This window comes from Schistocerca nitens, chromosome 2 (assembly GCF_023898315.1).
Source record: "Schistocerca nitens isolate TAMUIC-IGC-003100 chromosome 2, iqSchNite1.1, whole genome shotgun sequence".
NCBI lineage: Eukaryota > Metazoa > Arthropoda > Insecta > Orthoptera > Acrididae > Schistocerca > Schistocerca nitens.
This window is the reverse complement of record NC_064615.1, coordinates 997715795-997733337: the sequence shown is the minus strand read 5'-3', so window position 1 is coordinate 997733337 and position 17543 is coordinate 997715795. Positions and strand designations below refer to the sequence as shown.

Sequence of the window (17543 nt, the reverse complement as noted above, 5' to 3'; positions counted from 1 at the left end):
CTTCTTCGATGTACAGATTGAACAGTAAGGGTGAAACACAACATCCCTGTCTTACACCCTTTTTAATCCGAGCACTTCGTTCTTGGTCGTCCGCTTTTATTATTCCCTCTTGGCTCTTGTACATATTGTATGTTACCCATCTCCCCCTACAGCTTACCCCCATTTTTCTCAGAATTTCGAAAATCTTGCACCACTGCACACTGTCGATCGCTTTTTCCAGGTCGAAAAATCCCATGAAAAAGTCTTGATGTTTCTTTAGTCTTGCTTCAACCGCAACGTCAGAATTGTCGTTCTGGTGCCTTCACCTTTCCGAAAGCCAAATTGATCATCTTACACGTTCTCAGTTTTCTGTCAGTACACGATATCTGCTTGGTTTCGCTTTAGCTGCGGCTACTCCTTTGCGTTTCCAATTCACATTCACATCACCAACAGTCGACTTGGGCAGCTTTAGAAGACTTGAAATGTCGCAGAGATTTGTTATTCCTTAATATCAAATGACGAGTCCGCTCCAAAGTTACTGAGCTATGCTAATCGACCCACTTTGCTGTTCCCGCTTCTCTTGACGGTACTCACCGACTGTTTTTATACTGGCTGGTCCACTTCTGTTGACATCTACCAGTTAGTTCTGCATTAGTTTCTGGCGTACCGATACTGTTGAACAGATAATTTATCAGCGTAACATATGGCGTGTAAACTACCCAGACCATATTCCTCCCGTGTTTCAGAATAAGAGCACTCTGCGATTTCCAACAAACTTTTCACATTTCAAACCAGTTCGAAACTTTCTCACTGATACCCTCCAAAAAAAGGAAAGGAAAAAATATTTGCTTCCTTCATTTTTGCTGTTCATGCATCAAAACTTCAGCATTAGGCCTGACGTATTAGTTCATTACTCCTTAACTACAAATTCAATTCGTAACGCATTTTGCAGAGATTATTCGCATGTACAACTGAATGTACCTACAAAATTATTTTTTTACGGCATTAGTTCAGGAGATATGACGTCTTTCACTGAGACGCGCGAGAAACTACAATTTCTTAAAACGGACCCCAAAATACTCAACAGTGCACTCATCTAGTGGATAATGCGAAACTAATAAAACAATTTACGGTTTGTCTCTTCAGTCGTAAAGGATTTAAATATTTTAACACATTAAGTCATTTGCATAGACATCAAATATTTGAGGCTGTTTAGTGACAAGGGTGATGGTGGTGGGAGAAAGGGAGGCGGGGAGTGAAAAATACGTTAGAACCATACTAAGTAGTGACGGGAAAACAAAACAAGAGGTGCAAAATACACTACTGGCCATTAAAATTGCTACACCAAGAAGAAATGCAGATGATAAACGGGTATTCATTGGACAAATATATTACACTAGAACTGACATGTGATTACATTTTCACGAATTAGGGTGCACAGATCCTGAGAAATCAGTACCCAGAACAACCACCTCTGGCCGTTATAACGGCCCTGATACGCCTGGGCATTGATTCAAACAGAGCTTGGATGGCGTGTTCAGGTACAGCTGCCCATGCAGCTTCAACACGATACCACAGTTCATCAAGAGTAGTGACTGGCGTATTGTGACGAACCAGTTGCTCGGCCACCATTGACCAGACGTTTTCAGTTGGTGAGAGATCTGGAGAATGTGCTGGCAAGGGCAGCAGTCTAACATTTTCTGTGTCCAGAAAGGCCCGTACAGGACCTGCAACGTGCAGTCGTGCATTATCCTGCTAAAATGTATGGTTTCGCAGGGATCGAATGAAGGGTAGAGCCACGGGTCGTAACACATTTGAAATGTAACGTCCACTGTTCAAAGTGCCGTCAATGCGAACAAGAGGTGACAGAGACGTGTAACCAATGGTACCCCATACCATCACGCCTGGTGATACGCCAGTATGACGATGACGAATACACGCTTCCAATGTGCGTTCACCGCGATGTCGCCAAACACGGATGCGACCATCATGATGCTGTAAACAGAACATGGATTCATCCGAAAAAATGACGTTTTGCCATTCGTGCACCAAGGTTCGTCGTTGAGTACACCCTCGCAGTCGCTCCTGTCTGTGATGCAGCGTCAAGGGTAACCGCAGCCATGGTCTCCGACCTGATAGCTGTGCTGCTGCAAACGTCGTCGAACTGTTCGTGCAGATGGTTGTTGTCTTGCAAACGTCCCCATCGGTTGACTCAGGGATCGAGGCGTGGCTGCACGATCCGTTACAGCCATGTGGAGAAGATGCCTGTCATCTCGACTGCTAGTGATTCGGGATCCAGCACGGCGTTCCGTATTACCGTCCTGAACCCACCGATTCCATATTATGCTAACAGTCATTGGATCTCGATCAACGCGAACAGCAGTGTCGCGATACGATAAACCGCAATCGCGATAGGCTACAATCCGACCTTTATCAAAGTCGGAAACGTGATGGCACATATTTCTCCTCCTTACACGAGGCATCACAACAACGTTTCACCAGGCAACGCCGGTCAACTGCCGTTTGTGTATGAGAAATTTGTTGGAAACTTTCCTGATGTCAGCACGTTGTAGGTGTCGTCACCGGCGCCAACCTTGTGTGAATGCTCTGAAAAGCTAATCATTTGCATATCACAGCATCTTCTTCCTGTCGGTTAAATTTCGCGTCTGTAGCACGATATCTGCGAGGTGTAGCAATTTTAATGGCCGGTAGTGTAGAAGTTGCAAGAACCCCCAATAGTACGGAACCTCCAGAAATGTCTCAGGTCAGCCGGTGAGGCCTTAGATAACGGTATAAGGGGCTACAGTTTAACTGGCCACGCCTTCCCACCCAAGTTTTACAATAATTAAGCCAGTCGTTGTGATGGCTTGTCTCCATATAGTGTGATCCCAGAGTCATCTGAAAGCTGATGTGCAGAGCCTGTTCTCCGATACAGCGCACCTAGCGTGTAAGCCCAATCCGGAGCCGGAAGAGGGCTGGCTGTTGGATACCAACGTCCATTGTCATGCGCACAGTGTTCGACGTGACTGGCTCAGTGGTGCGCTTGTAGCGCGGTGCTTTGTACTGCGATGTAGTTCCGGGGCACGCGCCGTTCTTTAAAGATGAATGGAGCGGCAGCTGAGGCGGTTGAGGTCCGGCGCTGGCTGGACCCGTACCAGACACGAGCGGCCCGGCCGGAAGGCCGCACTCAGCCCATTAAGCGCGCAGGCGGGACCAGACGGAGCGGCGAAGCGCAGACGCCGCATAGCGTGGTCCAACCGCCGCTGTGCAGGACCAGCGTGGTCGGACTCAACGCTTAGGCCAGGTAGGCGCCGAGCGGAAAGCAGACCACGGTTGCTGCTTGGATAGACTTGGTCGGTCTCTCTCTCTCTCTCTCTCTCTCTCTCTCTCTCTCTCTCTCTCTCTTCACACACAGACACACACACACACACACACATAAACAATAATTTTCACGTAATTTGAAAGCATGGAAGCCAAGCAGGCCGTAGTGGAACTGTATAGAAAAGGACTGATAGTGAATGCAGATAAAAGCAGACTAATGCAGGTTTCAAAACACAACCGACTGGAAGAAGAACTATGTAATGGAAAGTCTTTCGAGAAAGTGGACAGTTCTGAATATCTTGACACCATACTAAGTTTTTGTTGTTGTGGTCTTAAGTCCAGAGACTGGTTTGATGCAGCTCTCCATGCTACTCTATCCTGTGCAAGCCTCTTCATCTTCGAGTAACTACTGCAACCTACATCCTTCTGAATCTGCTTAGTGTATTCATCTCTTGGTCTCCCTCTACGATTTTTACCCTCCACGCTACCCTCCATAATAACCCTTGATGCCTCAGAACGTGGTCTACCGACAGTTGTATGATTATATGATAGCGGAATAAACACTGGTAGCAGTTACTTCTGTAAAATATCTGGGAGTAAGCGTACGATTTGAAGTGGAATGATCATATAAAATTAATTGTTGGTAAGGCGGGTGCCAGGTTGAGATTCATTGGGAGAGTCCTTAGAAAATGTAGTCCATCAACAAAGGAGGTGGCTTACAAAACACTCGTTCGACCTATACTTGAGTATTGCTCATCAGTGTGGGATCCGTACCATGTCGGGTTGACAGAGGAGATAGAGAAGATCCAAAGAAGAGCGGCGCGTTTCGTCACAGGGTTATTTGGTAAGCGTAATAGCGTTACGGAGATGTTTAGCAAACTCAAGTGGCAGACTCTGGAAGAGAGGCGCTCTGTATCGCGTTGTAGCTTGCTGTCCAGGTTTCGAGAGGGTGCGTTTCTGGATGAGGTATCGAATGTATTGCTCCCCCGTACTTATACCTTCCGAGGAGATCACGAATGTAGAATAAGAGAGATTCGAGCGCGCACGGAGGCTTTCCGGCAGTCGTTCTTCCCGCGAACCATACGCGAATGGAACAGGAAAGGGAGGTAATGACAGTGGCACGTAAAGTGCCCTCCGCCACACACCGTTGGGTGCCTTGCGGATTATAAATGTAGATCCCTTCTTCTAGTCAAGCTGTGCCACAAAATTCCTGTTCTCCCCAAATTCTATTCAGTACCTTCTCATTAGTTACGTGATCTACCCATCTAATCTTCAGTAGCAACACATTTCGAAAGCTTCTATTCTCTTCTTGTCTAAACTAGTTATTGTCCACGTTTCACTTCCGCACATGGCTACACTCCACACAAACACTTTCAGAAAAGACTTCCTGACACTTAAATCTATAATCGATGGTAACAAATTTCTCTTCTTTAGAAACACTTTCCTTGCCATAGCCAGTCTACGTTTTATATTCTCCCTATTTCGACAGTCATCAGTTATTTTGCTTCCAAAATAGCAAAACTCATCTACTACTTTAAGTGTCTAATTTCCTAATCTAATTCCCTCGGCATCACCAGTTTTAATTCGACTACATTCCATTACCCTCGCTTTGCTTTTATTGATGTTTATCTTATAACCTTCTTTCAAGACACTGTCTGTTCCGTTCAGCTGTTCTGCCAGGTCCCTCGCTGTTTCTGACAGAATTGCCGTGTCATCGGCAAGCCTCGAGGTTTTTATTTCTTCTCCATGGATTTTAATTCCCACACTAAATCTTTCTGTTGTTTCCTTTACTGCTTTCTCAAAATACAGATTAAATAACATCGGTGATACAACCCTGTTTCCCTCCTTTCTCAACCAATGCTTCTCTTTCATGCTCGTCCGCTCTTATGACAGCCATCTGGTTTCTGTACAAATTGTAAACACCCTTTCGCTCCTTGTATTTTACCCCTGCAACCTTCAAGATTTGAAAGAGAGCATTCCAGTCAACATTGTAAAAAGCTTTCTCTAAGTCTACAAATGCAAGAAACGTAGGTTTGCCTTTTCTTATTCTATCGTCTAAAATAAGTTGTAGGGTCTGTACTGCCTCTCGTGTTCCAACATTTCTACGGAATCCAAACCGATCTTCACCGATGTCGGCTTCTACCGGTTTTTCGATTCGTCTGTAAAGAATTCGCGTTAATATTTTGCAGCTGTGGCTTATTAAAATGATAGTTCGGTAATTTTCACACCTGTCAGCACCTGCTTTCTTTGGGATTAGAATTACTATATTCTTCTTGAAGTCTGAGGGTATTTCGCCTGTCTCATACATTTTGCTCACCAGGTGGAATAGTTTTGTCATGGCTGGCTCTCCCAAGGCTATCAATAGTTCTAATGGAATGTTGTCTATTCCCGGGGCCTTGTTTCGACTTAGGTCTTCCAGTACTCTGTCAAATTCTTCACGCATTATCATGCCTCCCATTTCATCTTCACCTACGCCCTCTTTTCCATAATATTGCCCTCATGTACATCATCCTAGTATAGACCGTCTACATATTCCTTTCCCATTCCCCTTGTTTGCTTGGGACTTGTTTTCCATCTGAGCTCTTGATATTCATACAGGTGGTACTCTTTTCGCCAAAGATCTCTTCTTACCCCTAGTGATACATGGTTCTACATCCTTGCATTTTTCTTCTAGCCATCTCTGCTTAGCCATTTTGCACTTCCTGTCGATCTCATTTTTGTGACGTTTGTATTCCTTTTCGCCTACTTCGTTTAATATATTTTCATATTTTATCTTTTCATCAGTTAAATTCAAGCATTATTGTATTTTCTCCTTTTATCAGTTAAATTGAGTATCTCTTCTGGTACCCATGGATTTCTATTATCCCTCGTCTTTTTACCTACCTGGTCCTCTGCAGCCTTTACTATTACGTCTCTCAAAGCTACCCATTCTTCTTCTACTGTATCTCTTTCCCATGTTCTTGTCAATCGTTCCCTAATGCTCTCTCTGAAACTCTCTACAGCCTCTGGTTCTTTCAGTTTATCCAGATCCCATCTCCTTAAATTCCTACCTTTTTGCAGTTTCTTCAGTTTTAGTCTACAGTTCATAAACAATAAACTGTGGTCGGAGTCCACATCTGCCCCTAGAAATGTCTTACAATTTAAAACCTGTTTCCCAAATCTCTGTCTTACCATTATTGTCGTATTAAACCACAGCAATATTCCACATTGTAGCTACTGAAACGGGCTTCCACTTCGAACATTTATACAATAACTGATAGGCTTTAAAATGCGCATCAGTCTCTTGAAATAAGCGCACATTATTAAGAAATCTGGAGATCCAGTCGTAGCAATACGCAGTTACTTGCAGATGAAAATCTAAATATGTATGTGTTTAAATCTTTTATCCCTGTTTGTTTATATTTGTATATTATTCTACTCTGAACTTCATGACATACGGAATAATAATCACAAAATACAAAAATCTAAACACCACTTAAATGACATTCTGGTCACAAGAAATTCCAGTTACTTCTGATCATTTTTCAACTGTAATTTACTCTATGATTACTGTCCTGTGACATAACTAATAATTTTTCATAAGCCACAGGAAACATCATCTTTCAGCGAGCACATTAACGTAAAGTATGTCATTCTTTTTTCTCAACCATTCACACATTGTTTTTCGTTATTGTTTTTTGACATGCTTAATAAAATACTAACAAACGAGTATATCATCTGTTATTATTTATATAAAGCAGAATGTATGTGTATATGTCTGGGATCTCCTCTGTAACCCCTGTGTCGATTTTCAACCACATTTCGCACAGAAAAGTAGGCGTCTCAAGTATCAGCCCTGTTGGGTTTATAACCTCCTAGCTACATACGAGCAGATACATCCAGAAACGTGTTTTTCCAGTCCCTGGCGTTTTGGCTGGCCTTCATGTCAGGCAGGTCATGTGGAAAAAGTATCGGCCTCCCAAATCGACCTGCTTTTCAGGGAAGCCTACACATCAGAAGCAAGAAACCGTCTTCTGGGCTATGATATGTAGGCTGGCCTGAGTGAGAGATGTGCTGTGTTGGAGTAGTACTGGCCTGCTTTATCGACCTGCTTTGCTTGCTGGCCTGTACATCAGGGGCAAATAAATGATTTTATGTGTAGCCTGCCCTGCATGAGAGGTGTGTTGTGAGAATACCGGGTGATCAAAAAGTCAGTATAAATTTGAAAACTGAATAAATCACGGGATAATGTAGATAGAGAGGTAGAAATTGACACACATGCTTGGAATGACAAGGGGTTTTATTAGAACCAAAAAATACAAAAGTTCAAAAATCTCCGACAGATGGCGCTTCATCTGATCAGAATAGCAATAATTAGCATAACAAAGTAAGACAAAGCAAAGATGATGTTCTTTACAGGAAATGCTCAATAGTCCACCTTGTGGATGTCATCGGAAGTTCACTGAGGCTTTTTGCGGATGATGCTGTGATATATCGAGAGGTTGTAAGAACGGAAAATTGTACTGAATTGCAGGAGGATCTGCAGCGAATTGACGAATGGTGCAGGGAATGGCAATTGAATCTCAATGTAGACAAGTGTAATGTTCTGCGAATACATAGAAAGAAAGATCCCTTATCATTTAGCTACAATATAGCAGGTCAGCAACTGGAAGCAGTTAATTCCATAAATTATCTGGGAGTACGCATTAGGAGTGGTTTAAATTGGAATGATCATATAAAGTTGATCGTCGGTAAAGCAGATGCCAGACTGAGATTCATTGGAAGAATCCTAAGGAAATGCAATCCGAAAACAAAGGACGTAGGTTACGGTACGCTTGTTCGCTCACTGCTTGAATACTGCTCAACAGTGTGGGATCCGTACCAGATAGGGTTGATAGAAGAGATAGAGAAGATCCAACGGAGCGCAGCGCGCTTCGTTACAGGATCATTTAGTAATCGCGAAAGCGTTACGGAGATGATAGATAAACTCCAGTGGAAGACTCTGCAGGAGAGACGCTCAGTAGCTCGGTACGGGCTTTTGTTGAAGTTTCGAGAACATACCTTCACCGAAGAGTCAAGCAGTATATTGCTCCCTCCTACGTATATCTCGCGAAGAGACCATGAGGATAAAATCAGAGAGATTAGAGCCCACACGGAGGCATACCGACAATCCTTCTTTCCACGAACAATACGAGACTGGAATAGAAGGGAGAACCGATAGAGGTACTCAAGGTACCCTCCGCCACACACCGTCAGGTGGCTTGCGGAGTATGGATGTAGATGTAGATGTAGATCATTCCTCAACAATAGCTGTAGTCGAGGAATAATGTTGTGAACAGCACTGTAAAGCATGTCCGGAGTTATGGTGAGGCATTGGCGTCGGATGTTGGCTTTCAGCTTCCCTAGAGATGTCGGTCGATCACGATACACTTGCGACTTCAGGTAACCCGAAAGCCAATAATCGCACGGACTGAGGTCTGGGGACCTGGGAGGCCAAGCATGACGAAAGTCTAGCAATATGGGGTGGAGCGCCATCCTGCATAAACATCGTACGTTCCAGCAAGTGTTTATCAGGCAGGCTGGGGATAATGCGATTCTGTAACATATGGGCGTACCTCTCACCCGTCACGGTAGCAGTTACTGACGTTTTGTTGTAAAGCGCCATCTGTCGGACATCTTGTGAACTTTGTTTTTCTTTTTTTCGGTTCTAATAAAACCCCAAGTCATTCCAAGCATGTGTGTCAATTTTTGCCTCTCTATCTACATTATTCCGTGGTTTATTAAGTTTTCAAATTTATACTGACTTTTTGATCACCCTGTAGTATCAGCCTGGTTTACGTAACTGTATTGCAGGGGTTACACGTGCCAATGAGCATGCCTCGTGACAGTTTGGGATGGTTAGAGGAGGGGATGAACAGAGTGAGGCGAAGGCGGAAATGGACAGAGAATGGGGAGGAGGGAGAGATGCATGAGGCAGGTGGAAGGTGTAGAGGGGTAGTGAGCAGGTGGGAAAGAAAGAGGGAGAGGTGGACAGGGAAAGAGAGAGGGAAGGTGGATATAGTCAGAGAGAGGGGGAGGAAGACATTAATCAGACAGGCGGGCAGAAAGAGGAAGGAAAAGGTGGATACTGAGAGGGGGAGGAAGAGGTATGTTCAACATGTGGGTTGAACTGATATTCGGGCGAAGCTGCAGGGAAAACACTAGTCGTCAATAAAAACTGAACATGGTGGGGCTCCTTATATACCTGTTGCCTGGGGAAAAATGGAGACACAACAGCTTGAAAGCGGACATTTGCCAGCTCGAGGGATGAATGGGTGCTAAACTACCTGGTAGCATAGGTGGCGTCCCCATATTTCCTGCGAACTGTGCTGCCCACATACATCTGTGTCAGCATTTTTTGGTATATATATATATATATATATATATATATATATATATATATATATATATATATATATATATGTGTGTGTGTGTGTGTGTGTGTGTGTGTGGACAGTGGTGCTACTTGTGTAGTGTGTGGCAAGTTGGGCATTTGGGTTGGAAGGAAAGCGTGCTCGGATAGCCGAAGCGGTGAAGGCGACCGCTCCCGTAAAGCAGGAAATCCAGGTTCTGGTCCTGCGCAAATTTTCACTCGTGGCCATTGGATTTATTTCAATGACCGAGTGCAGCTGAGATGTGAGTCTGTCTTGCGTCATTCCAATGCACTTGTTTTAGTATTGTTGATATCGATCTTACAGCCTCTTTTTCAAGATACCGTCCATTGCTTTTAAATGCACTTCCAAGTCATTCGCCACCTCTGACAGAATTACACAGTCATCACCAACCCAGTTTTTATGTCTTCTCCGTGAACTTCAATTTTTATTTCTCCTAGTTTCCTTCCCACCTTGCTCAGTTTACAAATTCAATAACATCGAGAATAAGTAGCAAACTTGACTCTCTTCCTTCTTAGCCACTGCGTCCCTTCCATATCCTTCTGCGATCTGGTTTCTGTGCGAGTTCTGATAACCTTTTTACCATTACTACGTTCAGAATAAGAGTGTAGTCCAGTCAACATTGTGATAATCTTTCTCTAAATCTACAAATGATACAAACATAAGTTTGCCTTTCTCTAGCCTCTCTTCTGAGATATGTCGTAGGGCCTATATTGCCTTAAGTGTTCCTACGTTTCTCAGGAAGCCAAACAGATCTTCCCTGTTGTCGACCTCCAGCTTCTACTTTCTCCAGAAAATAATTCGTGTCAACATTTTGCAACTATGACGTATTAAACTGAAAGTTCGTTAACATTCACACTTGTCAGCACACTCCATTTTTCATTGGAATAATTACAACCTTCTGAAGTCTAAGGGTATGTCGCCTGTGTCATACTTGCACACCAGGTGAAGTGATTTCATCGTATCTGGCTATTTCAAGGAAACCAATAATTCTGAGAGAATATTGTTTGCTCCAGGGTCATTGTTTCGACTTTCAGAGTACAGAGTATTGTGTCAAGTGGTGTTGCTACACCAGTGTTACGATGGATATTACTAGATGACGCTGTGTATTAAGTTCTTTACTTTGTATTCTGATGAGCTATGCCTGAAACGCGTAAATAAAAAGTTTTAACAAGTGGATTCTTGATATTAGCAGCACCGCAAGTTAAACTGAAGGCATGGAATCTCTTATGCAATGATGGAATTTCAAACAGCATTATGAAAACACTTTAGAATGTGGAATATGGATGAAATTTTGAAAGATCTCGGGTTGAAACGCTCACTTTTCGTCTTAAATCGGTCTCGTGTATTTTGTCATAAGGGTATTAGTTGTCACGAAAACTCTGCTGTTCCCTTGGCTAAAATTCGAGTAACACAGGATGCAACATAAAAAATATTAAATTTATCCTAGGAGACAACCGTTACTACTGATCGACGGAGGAGGAGGAGATTAGTGTATAACATTCTGTCGACAACGAGGTCATTAGAGACAGAGCAGAAGCTCGGACGACGGAAACATAGGGAAGGAAATCGGCCGTGCCCTTTCAAAGGAACCATCCCGGCATGTACCTAATACGATTTAGGGAAATAACGGGAAAGCTAAATCAGGATGGGAGGAGGCGGGTGTGGACGTGGTTCTCCCCATTTCGAGTCCAGTGTGCTAACCACTACGCCACCTCAACCTCTAGTCGCCGAAGACACAAGCGGTGAAATTAATTCATTCATATGAGAAACAGTTACAGGTATACACATAGAAAGAATGCAGAGATGTAGACCAAAAAGATGAAATGCAAAAGATGGAAAGCTGCTGTATATTGGCTGTTATTAACGCTGACGTGACACATTTAGGGCGAAGCGAGGAAAAAGCTACGCCTGGCACTGGATTAATGCGGCAAAGGGTTAACAGATGTCGCACTGGTAGCGGTCCGCTCCTAGTTTACGCAATAACCGCAGTGAATGCAGCGCGCCCTATTTATCTGAATTCCCTGAAGCGTACAACGCGGAAAAAAGCGCGCCTGCTGTTAAACTGTGAAGTGAGCAAAGTTCCATTTAAGTGCACAATCTCTTGTAGCACAGATATGGAAATGCTCTATTACGCAGCAACAAAAGATTCTTTAAAGGCTGAGGTTTCTTATCGTGCTACCTTTCGCTTTGCCTCACACAGAGAGAGAACTGCTTGTAATGCCACAACGGTCGACAGTTTAGGGACAAGGGGAGTAATTACTTAAAAGTGAAACTAGGACATTTGCGTGTGCGTTATCGCTCCTTCCAGCAACTTAACCAGCACTGGACTTTCATCGCGTTCGAAAACTTTCTAAGAGACGTGCGTTTACAGTCGATTTCTAACGATCTCTACTGTACGAAGTACTTCCCGTTGCATTCTATGGAGAAAACGCTGTAAAACCGGGAACACAAGCCGTAGAGAATAACGTCTTAGTTATTTTAGTGGTGCTAATGGTATTCGTTGACAATTAACCATGCAATAACTGAACAGCAACGCAAAATTCTGATAAGAACTTTACGAGTCTTAATGTCCATTCCTTTCCTTAATTTTAAAAATCTTATCAATTCTGAAATTTAACAATCCATGGGCCAATTTCGACTATGCATTGCAATTTCGAAGATCCTGTGCTCTTTTTCTTCTAACGTAACTACAATTTCAATGTTAACGCATCCGATGAAGACGTGCCCCCGAATTTCGTAGTGCCACATAGGACGGACACAGAAAATAATTAATCAGTCACTTCGGAATACGGTGACAGACCTCATCAAAACTAATGATTCATAAGGTTTAAAGGAAGAAAGGATTTTTTTCTGATGTAATTTACAAACCGGATTTGCGTTTCTCATGTCTCATTGCAAAGTAATTGTCATGTGAAGCAGCGTAAAAAATTAAGCTTCTGTGAAGATTAATTTGCAGTTTACGACGTTTCCCCTTATTTCAAGTTGTAGCAAAGTTATTCTGTGCTTTCGTAGTAGCATTAGCTGCTCTAGTACTACACGTCATTTTGTTTTATGTAAATAAATTGCCTATCTGACACCCCTTCATCAGTTTTTGAATCTGTTTGCTGGTGAAATAGACGACGCTTGGGCGTTTGCATAAGACAGACATTTTAGGGAAAACAGTTCACACAAGTGTAACTCCATGTCGTACGAAATCATCATGAGGCAGATTCATCACACTGTTCATACTAAACATAATATCTAATTGGAATTTAGTCTCTGACTATTGCGTGAGGTCCTCAACAGTTTTGCTTGAACTACTACCAAGCCTATATTAGCTAGCCGAAGTTCTCGCCCTCCATTGCAAAATTTGCGAGGTATTTTGTGACATTGCATCAGTCGTATCCCATGCATCTCACGGAGAGTGAACTCTGAGATGTGGAAAGAAGTTAAAGATGTATATTTAGTTCGAGTGCAATACAGTAAATGACTTTACGTGACCTTATTACAGTGCAAATTATTATAAATTAATCTAAAACATGCAGTTTGAGCTTGCGTGAAGGTACTCCTCAGTTGTGTAGATTCCCATAGAATGTTCTTTAATTCAGTCTTATACTGCACTACAATGTGCACGTGGTATTTAAGGTGCTCTTGTAAGTAGTTGAGTACATGTGTACCCATGTATCTGACTCCTTTCTTAAACTGAAGGTAACACCCTGAAGTCTTAATGGAGGCTGTTTTTGGTCCTAGAGTTATTTTCACGCTTTTCGTTATTTTTATGTGAAAAGTGCAACATTGGTAATGACAAAGGACACTAATGAATATATGAATTGTGATGTATTTGTCAAAACATAAATTTTTTAAAGAGATCTGTTCTTAAATTAACAACAGACTTAATTCTGATACGACGCTTCTGTATTCTGAAGATACTACCTCTGTAACTTGAGTGCCCCCAGAATATGAATCCATAACTCATTATTGAACGGATATATGTAGAAAAAACTAGTTTCTTAATTTGTACGGCGGTAACGAAGCGTACTGCATGCAGCTGAACGAAGGTGCATCGTTAATTCCCGGCTGTGGGTTTTCTGGTTGAGATTGTGATCTGTACTTCCAAAACTTAATGCTTCCTACTTCTTACGCATTATTTTTAAAGATACTTCTTTTTAAAGCTTGAGAAGTTCCACGAGAAGTATTGAACTTTAAGTACTGAGTTTTTGTCAAAATTCAATGATTATCCATTTGTCTTGAACCACGTGTTGATGCTTCTGAATATTTCAAAAGCTGCTTTCTCAGTAAAGGGGCTGCTATGATATTATTTTTTGTTCCTATGCTGGTATCATCTACAAAGAGTACAAAGTTACATCTTCTGAAACTGTATGTGGGAGATCAGTTACGTACAACAGAAAGAAGAGAGGGCTCAAAATGGAACCTAGTGGCACACAAAGCCTGATTTCTTCAAACTCTGAATGTCTATCTTACGTGATTGACGTGGAACTGATACACATTGCTTTCTGTCATTCAGATGTGAACCTTCTGTGCCTAATATAATGTAATGTTTTAGTTAGGATAAACAGAAAAGAGACTGAACTATGTCGTTTGATGGCTGCACTATTCGACTGACGAACCATAACAGCAACCACGTACTTCTTGGTGCTTTATTCCGCCAATACTCATACATGGTCTATCACCTATCTCCTGATTCAAGATAGCTGCACTGCTATTCTGCTGTTATCGACTGCAGTTTGAATGCTGCTCCTGTCCAGTGTGAAATGATTTTTTCGGTCGTTTTTGATCGAGTCATGATACCACGGGATCAGTTAGTATCATACTGAACGCGTACTTTATTTACTATAGTATTGTATCTAATTGTTTCCTTTGCACTATCAGTCGCAAAATATTACTACATACTCTAATAACAGCTGTATAGTCAAAAATCAACATTTGTTTTTTGATTTGAAACTACAACGGAAGTCAAATTACATTTAATTTTACTATTTTCATTTTGTTCACTTCCCAAGAACAATCTTTTTAAGTACTGGAAACCATGTGACTCCCGATAGAAAGGGACAAGGATGGGACGTCTTTCATAAATACAACCAGACGAGATGAGGCACAGACTGACTGGACACCAGCGAAGCAAAGACCCCAGAATCTCCATTCTTGCCAAGTAACATTCCGAAATCAGCATTTCCAAATACACACCGTCCAGTCAAATTAACGTGACCACCGCCTCTGTTAGACATCAACGTGCAATAACCACTCACAGACGACAGGTTGCAGCGCTAGCACCGGAAGGTATGTAAACCGTGTCGGGGAGATGCGAAGGTTACCACTGTCGTTGGCGTAATGCGCAAAGGAGCGGTTTATGTGACGTTCAAAGGGACACGATCATTGGCTTTCGGGCCAGGGGTGGAAGCGTTTCCGAAACAGCTCTGTGTACGAGAGGCGTTTGGAAAGTACGCGCAAAAATAAAAACTACCTACGTGTTCGGGGTAAACCAAAAATGGTTCAAATGGCTCTGAGCACTATGGGACTCAACTGCTGAGGTCACCAGTCCCCTAGAACTTAGAACTAGTTAAACCTAACTAACCTAAGGACATCACAAACATCCATGCCCGAGGCAGGATTCGAACCTACGACCGTAGCGGTCTTGCGGTTCCAGACTGCAGCGCCTTTAACCGCACGGCCACTTCGGCCGGCAGGGGTAAACCTTTTTTATTTTTCGACATAGTCTCCTTTGAGACTTATACACTTCGTCCAACGCTGCTCTGATTTGTTGATCCCTTCCGAATAATAGGAACTGTCCAAGTCTGCAAAATAGCTATTAGTTGCTGCAATCACCTCTTCGTTTGAATAAAATCTTTGTCCCACCAGCCATTTCTTCAAATTGGGGAACTTATAGTAGTCCGAGGGACCCAAGTCTGGAGAATAGGGGGGGGGGGGATGTGAAACGAGTTGGACTCCTATTTCCATTAATTTTGCGAGCACAACTGCTGAGGTGTGTGTTGATGCAATGTCGTGATGGAAAAGGACTTTTTTGCGGTCCAATCGCCGGCGTTTTTCTTGCAGCTCGGTTTTCAAACGGTCCAGTAACGATGAATAATATGCACCTGTAATAGTTTTACCCTTTTCCAGAAAGTCGATGAGGATTATCCCTTGCGAATCCCGAAAGACAGTCGCCACAACCTTTCCTTCCGAAGGACTGGTCCTCGCCTTTCAAATGGTTCAAAATGGTTCAAATGGCTCCGAGCACTATGGGACTTAACTTCTGAGGTCATCAGTCCCCTAGAACTTAGAACTACTTAAACCTAACTAACCTAAGGACATCACACACATCCATGGCCGAGGCAGGATTCGAACCTGCGATCGTAGCGATCGCGCGGTTCCAGACTGTAGCGCCTAGAACCACTCGGCCACTCTGGCCGGCCTTCGCCTTTTTTTGGTGCAGATTCTACCTTGTTAACCCGTTGTTTAGATTGTTGTGTGCTCTCAGGACTATAGTAATGTATGCATGTTTCATCCACAGTATCGAAACGACGCTTAAAATCCTGCGGATTCTTCCTGAACAGCTGCAGACCATCCTTGCAACACTTCAAACGATTCCGTTTTTGATCAAGCGTGAGCAATCGCGGAACCCATCTTGCGGATAGCATTCTCATGTCAAAATTTTTATGCAAAATATGATGTACCCGTTCATTCGAGATGCCCACAGCACTAGCAATGTCACGTACCTTAACTCTTCTGTCATCCATCACTATATCATGGATTTTATCAATGATTTTTGGAGTCATAACCTCCACAGGGAGTCCAGAACGTTCAGCATCACTTGTGCCCATATGGCCACTCTGAAAATTTTGAAACCACTTATAAACTGTTCTGATCGAAGGTGCAGAGTCACCGTAATGTTTATCATGCTGCTCTTTAGTCTCTTGAGGCGTTTTGCCTTTTATAATGTTTAATCACCACACAAAATTCTTCTTCGTCCATTTTTTGACAATCACTCGACTTCCTTGATTCACACGAATGCCAAACACAAAGAAATAGACCAATATGGCTGAAACTTGGTGTGCGTTCTTTCCAAAGATGCTACTAAGTAAACATGACCTCGATACGCGCCGGTGGTGCCATCTCTCGGACTTCGCACGGACTTTTCAAACGCCCGTAGTTCGCGTACCGCCGTGGTTAAAGTATACCGTGCAAGGCAAGATGGCGCCGAGGCAACTGTGCTGCGCCACGGCCAAAGATGACTGGTGTGAATGACAGCTGTGGAGATGTGTACAGGCGAGTAGACGTGCAACTGTTCAGCAAATCACCTCCCAGATGAACCAAGGGGATACTAACAATGTCTCCTCAATGACTGGTCAGAGAACGTTGCTGCGTATGGACCTCGGCAGCTGGCGCCTGGTTCATGCACCCATGCTGACTGCAGTTCATCGGCGACGAAGGCTGGAAGCTGCGCGTCAGTACCGCACCTGGACGTCACGTGAGTGGCGACAGGTGGCCTTTTCGGATGAATCACGTTTTATGTTCAATTGGACAGATGTGAACGGCGTGAAACGTCTGAAAGCAAACACCCCGCACCAGAGGAAGCGTTGTGGTCTGGGGAATGTTTTCGTGGCTTTCCTTGGATGATCTCATCATTCTGGAAGGCGCAATGGATCAACACAAGTGTGCGCCTGTTCTTAGAGACCAGGTCAACGACTACAAGCCGATTGTTTTACCTCGGCACCAGCAGGACAATGCTACGTTCAGGCAGCTAGCAATGTACTTGTGTGGCTTGGAGAGCACGAGGATAAGTTTACAATACTCCCCTGGCCTCTGAACTCCCCAGATCTAAACCGAGTCGAG

The 17543-nt window shown here is 43.3% G+C and overlaps 1 protein-coding gene across 1 annotated transcript in view; it reads right to left on the bottom strand.

Moving 5' to 3' along the window:
- Positions 1-17543, bottom strand: part of LOC126237321 (uncharacterized) — a 127612-nt gene that overhangs the window by 98052 nt on the left and 12017 nt on the right. The gene's annotated exons all lie outside the window — the stretch shown is intronic.